The 13,979-nt window shown below is 30.9% G+C and overlaps 1 long non-coding RNA gene and 1 pseudogene across 1 annotated transcript; one reads left to right on the plus strand and one right to left on the minus strand.

Moving 5' to 3' along the window:
- Nucleotides 1-330: 330 nt before the first annotated feature.
- On the minus strand, nucleotides 331-2,955 carry LOC145157871 (uncharacterized). Its single transcript, XR_013737221.1, has 3 exons — nucleotides 2,698-2,955; nucleotides 1,111-1,315; nucleotides 331-986 (listed from the first exon to the last, which is right to left on the minus strand). It is a non-coding gene; the product is annotated as an uncharacterized LOC145157871 (long non-coding RNA).
- A 7,992-nt stretch (nucleotides 2,956-10,947) lies between these two features.
- LOC145120359 (vacuolar sorting protein 3-like) lies at nucleotides 10,948-12,768 on the plus strand (annotated as a pseudogene).
- The last annotated feature ends 1,211 nt before the right edge of the window (nucleotides 12,769-13,979 follow it).

Raw genomic sequence — 13,979 nt, forward strand, 5'->3', positions numbered from 1 at the left:
CATGGAGGGAGAGCGTGAATTTGTGTATAGATCTATACGAGATTGACCATCCTACACCTTGCTGCTAGCTACAGTGGGACCTGCAGGTCTACGGGTGACGAATGTCATACCATTTCGACGTCTTTAATCGTCGTGTTTACTAGTCAATCAAGTATAATTATAATCTCATCACATTTTACCTTAATTAAAGAAATTGGTTTAAGGTAGTTAGTACACCTGTAGTTACTTTATACAATACTACTATACATCTTCATTTTCACATTACATTCATATAGTGATCTTCTCACATAAACGGTAATGTAAACTATTTTCTAGTAATGATAGTCATACTTGGGAAAAACACTCATTTTTACAAAAGGATAAACATACAAAACAGTCGGGTCTTGGTAGAAGACTACTTTAGTAGAAAATATAGGATTTTCTAGGAAGTATACAAACATGTACATCAACCACTTACAAACAGTTTCCATCAAACTCTTACAAACATTTTTCATCAAACTTATACAAACAATGACACTAAAATACATATGAACTCACCAGCTTAAATGCTGATCTACGCTTTCAAAATAACTTGTAATCTCAGGTCACCAGTAGATAGGTACCGATGACCAGGTTTTGAGAATACGGAGCATGTTCAAGACTCGTCTTTTATTTTGATTCATATTTTGGTGTCTTTCAAACTATACACAGAACACACTTGTAATAAATTATATTATTAATGCAATGGATGATGTTGTTTCTTGTTTTACTATTATGCATTGTTATGATATTGTACATGACGTCCTCCGCCCCCGAACGTTTCCGCCGTTCTGGTTTGGGGGTGTGACACCAGAAATCGCAACCATGAGAACTTACCAAACTGTTGCTACAGTTCCAGAACCGCCTTCCCGGGTTGTGATATTTCCAGCTCGTCGTCTTTCCAGAAGAAGTAATCACATATTTCTCGGGTAACCTTCTAAAATCGATCACAATGGTGTAATTGACATCTATAGTAAAATATTAATGGTCAATTGTGCAAAAAATTAATATAGTTGGTCAAATCGGACAAAACGAAAAAGCTAATTGTGCTACAGTAGCATTTTCCCCCATGACATTTATTTCATCACTCACCATCTTGATTTGGTTGCCTAAACGGATGGTGCAATCAAATAGCAGTGATAGAGATTCAGTCTCTGTAGGATCTTGGGGCTAAGTTATTGAGGGTTGTCCGACTTCGTACCCTTTCTTCCTTTCTTCTTCACGGTTTGCCAATGGTGGTTTGTTTTGCATTGGTTCGTCCGGAAAGGAGCTATATGGAACCTTTTTGTCCTTAGGCCTGGGAAATTATCCTTATGTTAAAAATGTTTTGAAAATGAAATCAAATATTAGGTCTACGCCTCAGTTCAAAATGGAGTAATCCGCAAGCAATTTAGGATAATCCACAACTTCAATTGCTTATAATAATATAGATCAACATACAATAAGCCATATTACAATAGGGTTCATGGTGGTTGACTGACGAACCTGAACTATTTTTACCAATTGTTAGATACGACTTATATATTACGGAACCTAGTTGAGTATTAAATTTTAAAATCTTGAATTCAACAAGTTATGCGATGTATCATATAAATGTTCTCATTGAGGGACCGAGTTCATACATAACTCTATATCTTGGTATTTTGTTGTGTATTATTATTGTTTTGTACCTCTATACTATATTTCAGTGTTTTGTTGTGTAGTATTATTGTTTTGTACCTATTTCATTTCAATAATCGAGATTAATCAAATATAAAAAAGAAACAACTGAAAGTATATTGTCTTAATTGGATAAATTTTTCAAAGTATAATGCCTTAACAAAGAAAAATGACATTACGTGTAATAGAAAGAAATTAAAGTAAGGCGTTATAATATGCAAAATAAATAAATAAGCAAAACATATATATGTATGATAAATATATATAGCCAAAAATTAAAGCATGACATATATATACGATAAATATATAAAATTGAAGCTGAAAAAACTACGTTAACGTCCGAATAATAATAATAATAATAATAATTGTTGATTAGCCAACAGATTATTTCGATCAGAAATTTTGGTTGGAAAAAAAATAACCTAGTAGTTTTATTAAAATACTACTCTAGCACAATTAAAGGTCAAGTTTATGGTCAAGTCCATTAACTTAATTAAAAAATAATAATAATAATAATAATAAATAAATCTTTGATTAAAAGATATAAAAAATATGTTGAAATGCAGAAAATAACAAGATATTTTTCTTTGGTTAAAAAAACTAATATTAATCTAGCTTTCCACGAACTCCAACTTTCACCATATTCTTTTATGATGGTTTATAAGAACAATATGAAGTTAAAAAAACATAAAAGTAAATTTTACAAAAAGAAGTTGAAATCACAAACGCAAAACACAAAACGTACAACATAAATCAAAACCTTTTAACGCTTTTAATACACAATACAATATTGTTTGAGATTTGAAATTTTAAAAGTAATAATAATAATTCATGTTCACCCTCTGTTTTTCATTTAACCAAATTAAAAACAGTTTTTCTTTAAGTTGAACCTAATAACCAAAATCTATATGTTAATCCATGCCCTGGTATTTAGAATTATAAACCCTAACTTCACATTCCACACATATACCAACAATCAACATTATTTGTACAAATTAGTGAAACACAAAAAGATCATACCTTTTTAAACAGGGAAATCGAGGCTGAAGAAAAATTCAAACCCAAGTCGGGAAATCTCCAATATTCCATCAGCTAAATCCATCGAAAATGATACATACGTATCAAATTTAAGCACACAATCAACGAATTCAACCTCCATGTTCATTAATCAACGACTTCCATTATGTGATTTGCAGAAATGTATAAGAATTTGAAAATTATCACAGAGAAATGCAAAACAGAAGCCGATTCACTTGCTAGCATACGGATGAATGCTCTTTAAAGGAGAGAGAGAGAGTTTAGTAATATAGTTGAACAAGTGAACCATGTAGGGCTATACAACACGAAATTTCCATATTGACCCTATGGCACGTAGAAAGTTGCGTCTTACACGAAATCATAAAAACCTAAATGATAAATTTAATAATTTTATATTCTTTTATATACATTTGTATTCATTTAAATGATAATAAATGTATTAAAAAAATAGGAAGAATTTCATTTATATCCTTACAAACTTTAAATATTACTTTTATATCCTTACAAATAATACAATTACACATATATCATTCTCAAACTATAAAACTCACATATATCCAAAATTATAATTTAATTTGGATTATATAAATTAATATTAAAAAACTTATCTAAAATTCAAAATTTCATACAAGTTTACCAAAATACCATTCCCAAATTAAAGATTAGCCTACCCACACCCTCTTCCCCTTCGTCTCCTTGCACCCAAACCGTTGCCGGAAGTATAGGTTCCTCGAACCTACAACAACCAAAATGAATTGATGATTCTTAATAATACAAAGTGCCCTTGCACATGTCAAACTCACAAATCACTAACGTGGCCTTGTATATGGCCTCAATTTTTTATTAAAGTAAGCAATTTTTCTAAAGACATATTCGTTGTTGACTTACGATTACATAAGCAAGAAATTGAACCATTTATCTTCCAACTTGTAAGAAAATCGGGATAAAATAGCTTTGGAAATTCTGAAAATTGTGGTTTCACTTTCAGATTAAAGTATTTGGTGGCACTCCCAATCTTTAATCGGATAAGACTCAGAGAGACAAGAACAAAGAATGTTTGATGATATTTCGTATGTACCAGAAAATGAGACCAAAAACCAACTTTTAGATCCTTGTCTGAAAACTGTCATATGACAGTTTTAAACTATCATAAAACGGATATATGGATAAGGGTCAAACCAATGGTCAATTATCTGAAAAATCAATTTTCTGATGCATTTTTAATATAGCTCGACCCCAGCCAGGGGCTCTGCCCCTTGGACCCCGCCAGGGGCTGCCGCCCCTTGGACTCCGCTCCCAGGGGCGCTGCCCCCGGATCCCCGTTCGTTCAGGGGCTTCGCCCCTAAATGACAGTGTACTTTGAAACTTGATCAAACTTAAACAAGTGTGTACTCCACACCTTCCTTACTTGTTTAATATTTATCAAGATCACTTTTGGTCAACAAACTAATCCCATTACACTTAAATAACATTGATGATAACAAAATCACCAACACAACTTACAAACATAAATTAAACAAACTTGTACGTCGATAATACACAAATTTATTTGTGTTAGCATGAAACATCCAAGATATTAAATCATAATTTATTTGTCCATGGCAAACTATAGAACACAAAAAGAAACAAAAAGACCATCGCCCAACCATACGTAGAAATACTTAATATTAAATTTAGGATTTAATATTGAAAATGGTATTTTGGTAAAGTCTTATGGAATTTTTGAAGTTTAGATAAGTTTTTTAATATTAAATTGATATAATCAAAATTAAATTATGAGTTTGGATATAAATGTGAGTTTTATAGTTTCAGAAGGATATATATGTAATTTTTAAGTTTGCAATGATACTTAAGTAATATTTAAAGTTTATAAGGATATAGATGAAATTTTCCCAAAATAATATTACTTCATTAAATATCACACCATTTAATATTGTCAGGAGAATTATTAGTTAGAAAATATAGAAGAATATTTAATTTTCTATCACAGAAAAAATATAAGTTTTTTAGTTTATTTTATTAATATGAGTAATATATAAATATTTTAATTAAAATAAAATAGTTTATATGGTTATAAAGCCTATTTTCCCATCAGCGCCCCATTTCTCTTTACCGAAATATATATACAACAAATCATAAGAATACAGTCGTCGGACAATATACATCTGGAAAAATACAATAGTAGGCCCAATAAATATTACACACATGTATCTTATATTGAGTTTGAACTTTGACGACTCAAACTTTTCATTTTAGTCCCCTGTTTATTTGGTTTGTTGAAAATAAATGTTCTGTTTGTCGGATCTGTCGGTTAAAGCATGACCATGCCCTTCTTTTGTCTTGTCAAGAAGTGACCGTACTTTTAGATAAGGGATGATGAGTTAAAAGGGTAATATATTTTTTGATTTGTACACATTTGATCACTGAGTTTTTTCGTCCACATTTACCCTTTCAACTTGTTAAACTGTATACATTCAGTCTTTATGACTGGCTACTCCAGGTTACCCGGTAAAAATGACTTAATAGGGTAATATATTTTTCACTTTGTACACATTTTTTTTTTTGGAAAATAAATCATTTTTTTGTACTTATTCAGTACTTATGAATGATTTTTTAGTTTTTTCTCACGAAATCTTACGTGGGACATTCATTAATGAGGTGTATGGGGCTTTTGATACTTATATCCATCGCGATCTCGATTACTTGGTTGCTTAGGTCATGTGTTCTGAACGTCATAACTTCTTTATATGATCTCAGATTTTAACGATCTTTATACCCATGCTTTCGTATTTTAGTCTACTACAACTTTCATTTAGATTACCCCCATTAAAAAATAATATATTTTTACTTACGATTTTTATATCCATACGCGTTGGCGGATTTAGTATGGTCCCGGTATTGCACCGACAACACCTGTTTTTTCTGTTCGCGGTGGAAAATTTTTCGCTTTTTTTTTACGTTTATACCTATTTTCCATGTATCGGCAACATCTATTTCATCTCGGCAACACCTACTATGTATTACTGCGTCTTCTCCTGTCCATACGTTTTTTATGAATGCATGTATGTATGTTTTTTTTTATAAAATCGTTAGTAAAAATATATTACATTTTAACGGGAGTAATCTTAATGAAAGTTGTAGTAGACTCAAAAAATGAACATGTTGATAAAGATCCTTAAAATATGATATCGTATGAAGAAGTTACGATGTTCAAAATACAAGACCTAAGCCAAACCACAAGACTTACGCAACCAAGCAGTCGAGATCGCATTGGACATAAGCATCAACAACCCCAAGCACCTCATCAATGATTGTCTCACGTAAGATGTCGTGAAAAAAATCTAAAGAAATCATTCATAAGTACTGAATGAGTACAAAAAAGGACTTATTTTGAAACAAAAAAATGTTAAAGACTAAATATGTACAAAAATATTAAGGACTAAATGTGTACAAAATGAAAAATATATTACCCTATCAAGTCATTTTTCCCGGCTAATCTAGAGTAACATGTCATAAGGACTGAATGTGTACAGTTTAACAAGTTTAAGGGGTAAATGTGGACGAAAAAAAAACTCAGTGACAAAATATGTACAAATCGAATAATATGTTACCCTTTTAAGTCATATAAATAATAAAGCTACAAAGACTTCGGCAAAGAGACTACTATTCATGAATAGTAAGAAAACTTATTCTCATTTATTTTCCATGTCAGAACCTCATCCTTACATAGTAGTAATTCTTTTCTTCATTCGTTTTTTCTATATTTATTTCTTTTCTAAATAATCTAAAAAACATTTTAATCTTTTAACTATTAAAAGATAATAAAGTTTTTGACCGAATAAGTGTTTTTGAAAAACTTATTTATCCAGCATGTATATTTTTAAACTTATTTACAAAAACAGGTTATTTAGTTTTTTTTTTTTGCCTTTTGTTTTTTTTTTTTTTGCTTTTTTAATATATGCCATGTTGAACATTCAACCGTACAAAATCAAAACATAAACTCAAATTAAAATATTCAAACAAATCTAATTTCATTCACTGAAATTTCTTTTGATGGAGTCAAATCTAATTGCATTCACTAGAAATTTTAGTACTAACAAATGTAGACAATAAATCATAACTATGATAGAATCTATTACATTTGGAATAGAACAATTAACCAAAGCAGAGAAACAATCAACTAATAAAACCGTGATGGAAGATTAAATACATAAAGCGAACTGATGGTTAAAAAATGGAACTCACAAACGTAGACAAAAAATCATAACTGTGATAGAATCTATTACACTTAGAATCAAAAGTTTCAAATAACCAAAACAAGATCAACTAACTAAACTGTGATGGAAGATTAAATACACAAATTCAACTAATGGTTAAAAAATCGAACTCACAAATGTAGACAAGAAATCGTGATAGAATCTATTACATTTGGAATCAAAAGTTTCAATTAACCAAAGCAGAAAAACAATCAACTAACAAAATTGTGATGGAAGATTAAATACATAAATCGAACTGATGGTTAAAAAATCGAACTGAGGTGCAAAAGAATCGTTTCTTATAGTTCAAAAAATCGAACTGATGGAAGATTATGGTTCAAAATTTGAACCTGTGATGGAAATCAAAAATCTTACCGGTGCTAGAATCGTCGCCACACACCTGAAATGGAGTGGCCGGCTGTCTCGCCGCGTGGAGTGGAGTCGCCGAAGATGAAGTCCTGGCCGGAGTTTGGTGTCATAGCGGTCTTTCAATCGTTCCGGCAAGAGCGACGTTCCAAGAATGAGAGTTAGGGTACGGTGATTTTTTCTTTTTCACTAAATTACTAAAAAACCCTTTTTTGATAAATATGATTAAGAGTATACCTATTGCGTAAATAAATTTTTTAAAAACACCATTATGGTTAAAAACTCAAACATAATACCTATCACTAATATTATAATGTTGGGTGTTAGTTAATCATCATACACAACTACTAAAAATTTGGTATATCCACGAATATATTACTCTTATTTTTTGATCTTTAAATAAAAAAAATATACATATTATTATAGAGTTAGAGAGAGATACAAAAAAAAAAACAAATTGATTAGGTGTAGTCTTCCGTTGTGTAGACCAAAAATCACCACGACCACTAAACATCGGGATGTAGTCTTCCGTTGTGTAGACCAAAAATCACCACGACCAAAAATCACAACGACCACTAAACATCGGGATGGTCATCACCATAGTTGTTCGTGGCCACATTAACCACAAAGAGGCTCATGATGAGCATTGCAGATGGCCTAAGACCATCTGCATCGCCTCTTGCAAATACATCGCCTCTTGCACATGTATTTGCAATGCCAAATCATTCTATAAATATGCGGCATCATATTTCATCTTTCAATATGTGAAAGACTTGCATTGTGGACTCCACCACAAGATATCATTACTTTTCATTTAAATAATTCTTTTTTTACATTTTTTTTCAAAATTTTCCCAACACCACACTAACATAATAATTAAAATATAAATTCTCTTTGTTTAAGAGATAGATTTGGCAATCTTTTTATTTATTTATTTATGTACAACACTTATATATATATATATATATATATATATATATATATATATATATATATATATATATATATATATATATATAATTAGTATTTTTAATTTTTTAAATAATTACTAATATATCAATAAATTGTTGAGGTGTTAGTGGGACCACTTTTGAAAGAGTGTTGTTAATTATTGATGTGAGAAATAATTACAAAGCTGACGTGGCTTAATTGAAAGATGAGTTGGTATTGCACTGATATAGATGGTCTAACAAAACTAACAATTAAAAAACAATTTCCACACAGACTTTAGTTGTTGATAAGTTGGAGTGAATAGTAGTATTTCTAATACATTGTCACATAAATTTTTCTAATGACAAGTAAGTTTTTTTATTGATACGTAAGCTTAGCATTTACATTAAAAAAAATAAAGGAAGCAATAATGTGTGATTTTAAATATGTTTATTTCGAAAAAAAATAATAAAATAAAATAACAAGAACCAATCAGAACACATCATCTTCATTTTCTCTCTCCTCTCTACTCTTGGTACATTCTTGACGACAGCTCCTTAACGAGCGCTTGGGGCGGTGTAGAGCGAGGGTTATTGATTAATATTTTTTTTGTTAACTTTGAAATGTTATGAAACAAGAAAATTAATTGAATTTTACTTTTAAAAACTATATATTTTCATGTTAATTTAGTTTGAAAGTCAAACATAGCATAAATTCATATTAAAATCTGTAAAAAAACAGATAAGAGGTCGTATGGTAGACTCATAAGGATAAATACAAAAACAATAAGCCAATATGTAACATAATTTTCAAAAAAACCAAACATTATTTGTGTTGATAATTTTTGTATAACAGTAAAGTATGATGGTATAGATGAAATATGAAGTTCGTTAAAATATGAACTTTGTGTATTGCGACACGAAAACAGTTTTTTGTTGATAATTTTGGTTAACTTAACAATACAGGTTGTATTATAATTCTTCTTCTTCATAAAAATGTAGTTTTTTTTTTTTTTTTTTTTTTTTTTTTTGTTAATTTTGAATTGTTATGAAATAGGAAAAGTAATGGATTTCGAGTAGAAGATGTATCAATTCGTAATAGAGATTTCAGATTTGTATCTTTGTATTACGAATTGATGTAGGCGAAAACGAATGCAGAGGGAGAATAACAAAGGTATTAGAATGGTTATGGTTATTGTAGTTTATATAACACCGGTGATTAAACGAAATTAAGGTGAGTAAAGGAAAAGATTTCGTTGTATGATTTAAAAAATGGAATTATAATTAATAGTTTCTAAATCCTAATGTAAGGTGATGCTGAAATGGAATTCAATTAATAGTTGGTAATATAACGTCATGAATAATTAAAGGAGAATATTACACTATTTAAAATTTTTAAATTTTTAAAACTAAAAGAATATATTATGCTTTAGTTTCATCAAAATCTGTTAGAGTTTATTATTTTTACATTTTTGAATTAATCAATATTGTTTAGTTGTTTACAAAGTATATATATATATATATATATATATATATATATATATATATATATATATATATATAGAGAGAGAGAGAGAGAGAGAGAGAGAGAGAGAAAGGATCATTTGAGAACTCAAAGTTTCCTGAGAACCTGAGAACTAAACAATGACCGTTAGATTAAAATAAGAGAGGGTTAGGATGTTTTGTGGTATTTTTGTAAATACGTGAAAATAAAAATGGACGGGGGCATCTTATTGAAAAGAATCAGGGGTATTTTAGGGATAGTGTAATTGATTCCCCTTGTCAGATTTAATCACGTTAACTGCCCTGTCGTTGTCTTCATTCTCCCTCCCTCCCTCTCTCTCTCTACAACTTCATCACGTCAACTTCATCGTTGATTGTTGGATGAAATCACAGTTTGAAATCCATGGCCGCCTCCGGTAATCGTCACGCCCATCAATTGATCGGCTTCCTCATCGTCTCCCCTCTCTTTCTCCCTTACAGACACAAACACGCACACACATCTTTACGCCTTCGAGACGACGATTCATTTGATCAGGATAAACATCGGTCTTAATCGTATGGTCCCAATCTTCCTTTATTGCAGCAACGAAAGCGACATCGAATGGTTCGCTGTCAACACCGACTTTGTTTGGGAACTCGCCCCTCGTTTCGGTGCCATGGTCGTCTTCCCCGAAGTAAAAGCCCTAATCACTCTACTCTACATTAATTTCTTCACTTGCAAACCTTTAATAATACAATTTTATCAAAATCTGCGTGATTTGATTTAGCATCGATATTATTGTGAATCGATGCCATATGGGAGCCAGAAAGAGGTATACAAGGGTGCTGATTGCTACAAGATTTTAAGGAATGGAGGCACATGACATGAGTTTCACAATCAGAATCAGAATCAAGTAAGTGATGAAATTTTGTGAGTGGTGATGAACTAAATTCATAAACAATAGTTTACTTCTATCCTCTGATCCTCTTTAAGTTTCTCTCTCTCTCTCTCTCTCTTTTTCTTCTATTTTTGTTTTTGAAGCTTAGGAATGTAGTAGCTGTCTTTCTTTATGTACTGCTAGTGGTTTATATGTGCATATTATATTCAAAGGTGTTTTTTGATCAGTATTTTAGGCTGTGTTTATCCAAGTCTAGGTAATTAGCAGATTGGACATTTATGCTTGGACATTTATGCTGCAATGATTTTAGTGGGGCTTGTTGGTAGGAGTAATGAGAGTTATGATAGTGTTACATGTACTCTTGTGACCATGAAAGAGATTCAATGTGTTGATTTAGTTAAAGAGATGGTCTGGATTGATGATTCCATTGTTGTGGGTAGTTCAAGTGGTTATTATTTGTGTTCATGTGTTACATGTCAAGGTGGTTTGATCTTTTCATTGCCAGACATGAGTACACCATGTCTTAAGGTTTTAAAAAAAGAGTATAAAGTCCTTATGCTTGTTGATAATGTTGGGATTATTGTTGACTCTTAAAGGCAACCAGTGGGTGGAAGTTTGGTCTTTCATGGATCTCCAGATGGTATATGGGAGATAGGCACAAGTGTCATTTCTCTTCACAATGGAAAAATGGAGTTGTATCTTAAAAAATCCGAGAAATGTGTTCATAAGATTGTGTTTTCAGTAGAAGGAACTGGTCAACGTGTCATAGCAGATGATGAAGATGAAACTAGCAAGGTGGTGGTTGTAGCAACATCATCCAAGGTAATTTGCTACTTGAAAGTACCCTCTAAAGAACAAATTAAGGTTTTTTTTTAGAAAGAAGGATTTCAAGGAGGCAATTTCTTTGGTTGAGGAGCTTCATGATGATGGTGAAATAACAAAGGAAGCAATGTCATTTGTTCATGCTCAAGTAGGATTCTTGTTAATGTTTGACTTGCATTTTGAAGAAGCAGTTGACCACTTTCTATTATCAGAAACCATGCAGCCTTCTGAGATCTTTCCATTCATCATGCCAGATCCAAATCGTTGGTCATTGCTGGTATGCTTACATATTTAAATAATAATTGATATATTTTCATTGATAAAAAATAATATTACTGAAATTAAAGTTGTTTTTCAAGTACCTAGGAATCGTTATTGGGGTTTACATCCTCCACCTGCCCCCTTGGAAACTGTTATTGACAATGGATTGATAGCTATTCAAAGAGCTATTTTTCTTAAAAAAGCAGGTTTGGAGACAGCTGTAGATGATGATTTCCTTTTGAATCCTCCAAATAGAGACGATGTAATTGACTCCGCTATAAAAAAAACTTAATCAATTTTATATACTCTCGACTGTTATTAACTTATTTGTTTCAAGAAGTTTATTTCTTCGATTTGATTTTATTACAACAAATTCAGACCAACAATTTCAACTGTTCTTATTTTACTATTTTCTTTAACTTTATAGGTACTTAAAGGCTTCACGTGAGAAAGAGCTGACATCATCTGTGAAGGAGGGCGTTGACACGTTATTAATGTATCTTTATAGAGCTCTGAATTTAGTTGATGAAATGGAGAGTCTTGCTTCTTCTAAAAACTGGTGCATAGTGGTATGGTTGTAATTATTTTATTCAAGATTGAGAAAAGATAATTAATAAAAACATAATTAAACTAAGTAGTTTTAATGGGTAATGCAGGAAGAGTTGGAAACTTTACTGAATGAGTCAGGGCATTTAAGGACACTTGCTTTTCTTTGTGAAAGCAAAGGGATGAGTTCTAAGGCTCTTGCCATTTGGAGAATATTGGCAAGAAACTATTCATCCGGGTTTTGGAAGGACCAAACACAGATAAATGAAACAATTGGGGAAGGTGTAAACATTATATCTGGTAAAGAGACTGCATCAACTGAAGCTTCAAGGATTCTTGACGAATTATCTGATAAAGATCTCATTCCGCAACATCTTGGATGGGTATGCTTTTAAACAATCACTCCCTCTTTTCTTTTTGAATTAGCATATTGAAAAGAATAATGTCGACATGATAATATTTGATCTGATCACAAACGATAAGATGCTTTAGTGCTTATTATGTTTTTTTGTTAATTAGCACTGGTAGGAGTCCTAATTTCTTAATATTTATTTCTATTAACAACCTGACACTTTGTTAATATGTATTTTGATTATTAAAATCATTCTATGAGAAATTTGATTTGGATGTCATCAACATTAGGACAAAAGCTTGTGAGGTGTTGCAGAGAGAAGATGACCTAAATGAGATTGTCTAGGTATGTTGGTGCTTTTATTATATTATATATGTTTCATTTTATGAGAATTACATATGTATATGAATATTTGATGGTGGTAGTTTGTTGGTTGTAGTTAGTGGGTGAATAACATGTAATTCACATATGAATTACATGTGATTTCCATGTAAATCACACGTAATTGACATATGATTCACTTTAGATTCACATGTAAATCACAAGTGAATCGCATATGAATTACATGTGATTCACATGTAGATCACAAGTGAATCACATAAGAATTACATGTGATTCACATGTAAATAACATGTAATTTACATATGAATTAGATGTGATTCACATGTACTTCACATATGATTCACTTGTGATTCACATGTAAATCACAAGTGAATAACATATGAATTACATGTGATTCACATGTAAATCACATATGAATTACATGTGATTCACATGTAAATAACATGTAATTCACATATGAATTACATGTGATTCACATGTAAAACACATGTAAGTCACATATGATTTACATGTAAATCACAAGTGAATCACATATGAATACATGTAATTCACATATGATTCACATGTAAATCACATATGAATTACATGTGATTCACATATGAATTATATGTGATTCACATGTAAATAACATGTCATTCACATATGAATTACATGTGATTCACATGTAATCACATGTAATTCACATATGATTCATTTGTGATTCACATGTAAATTACAAGTGAATCACATAGGAATTACATGTGATTCACAAGTGAATCACATATGAATTAAATGTGATTCACATGTAAATTACATGTAATTCACATATTAATCACATGTAAATCAAAAGTGAATAACATATGAATTACATGTGATTCACATGTAAATCACAAGTGAATCACATATGAATTACGTCTATATGCACACATGCATTTTGTGTGAGTGTTCTTCGTTAATTATTTTTTAAAATTTTCTTGTGAATTTCACATTTGAATCTTAAAAGATACAATCACATGTGATATCACATTAT

This window comes from Lactuca virosa, chromosome 1 (genome assembly GCF_052849685.1).
Source record: "Lactuca virosa cultivar CGN04683 chromosome 1, Lactuca_virosa_CGN04683_v6, whole genome shotgun sequence".
NCBI classification, from domain to species: domain Eukaryota; kingdom Viridiplantae; phylum Streptophyta; class Magnoliopsida; order Asterales; family Asteraceae; genus Lactuca; species Lactuca virosa.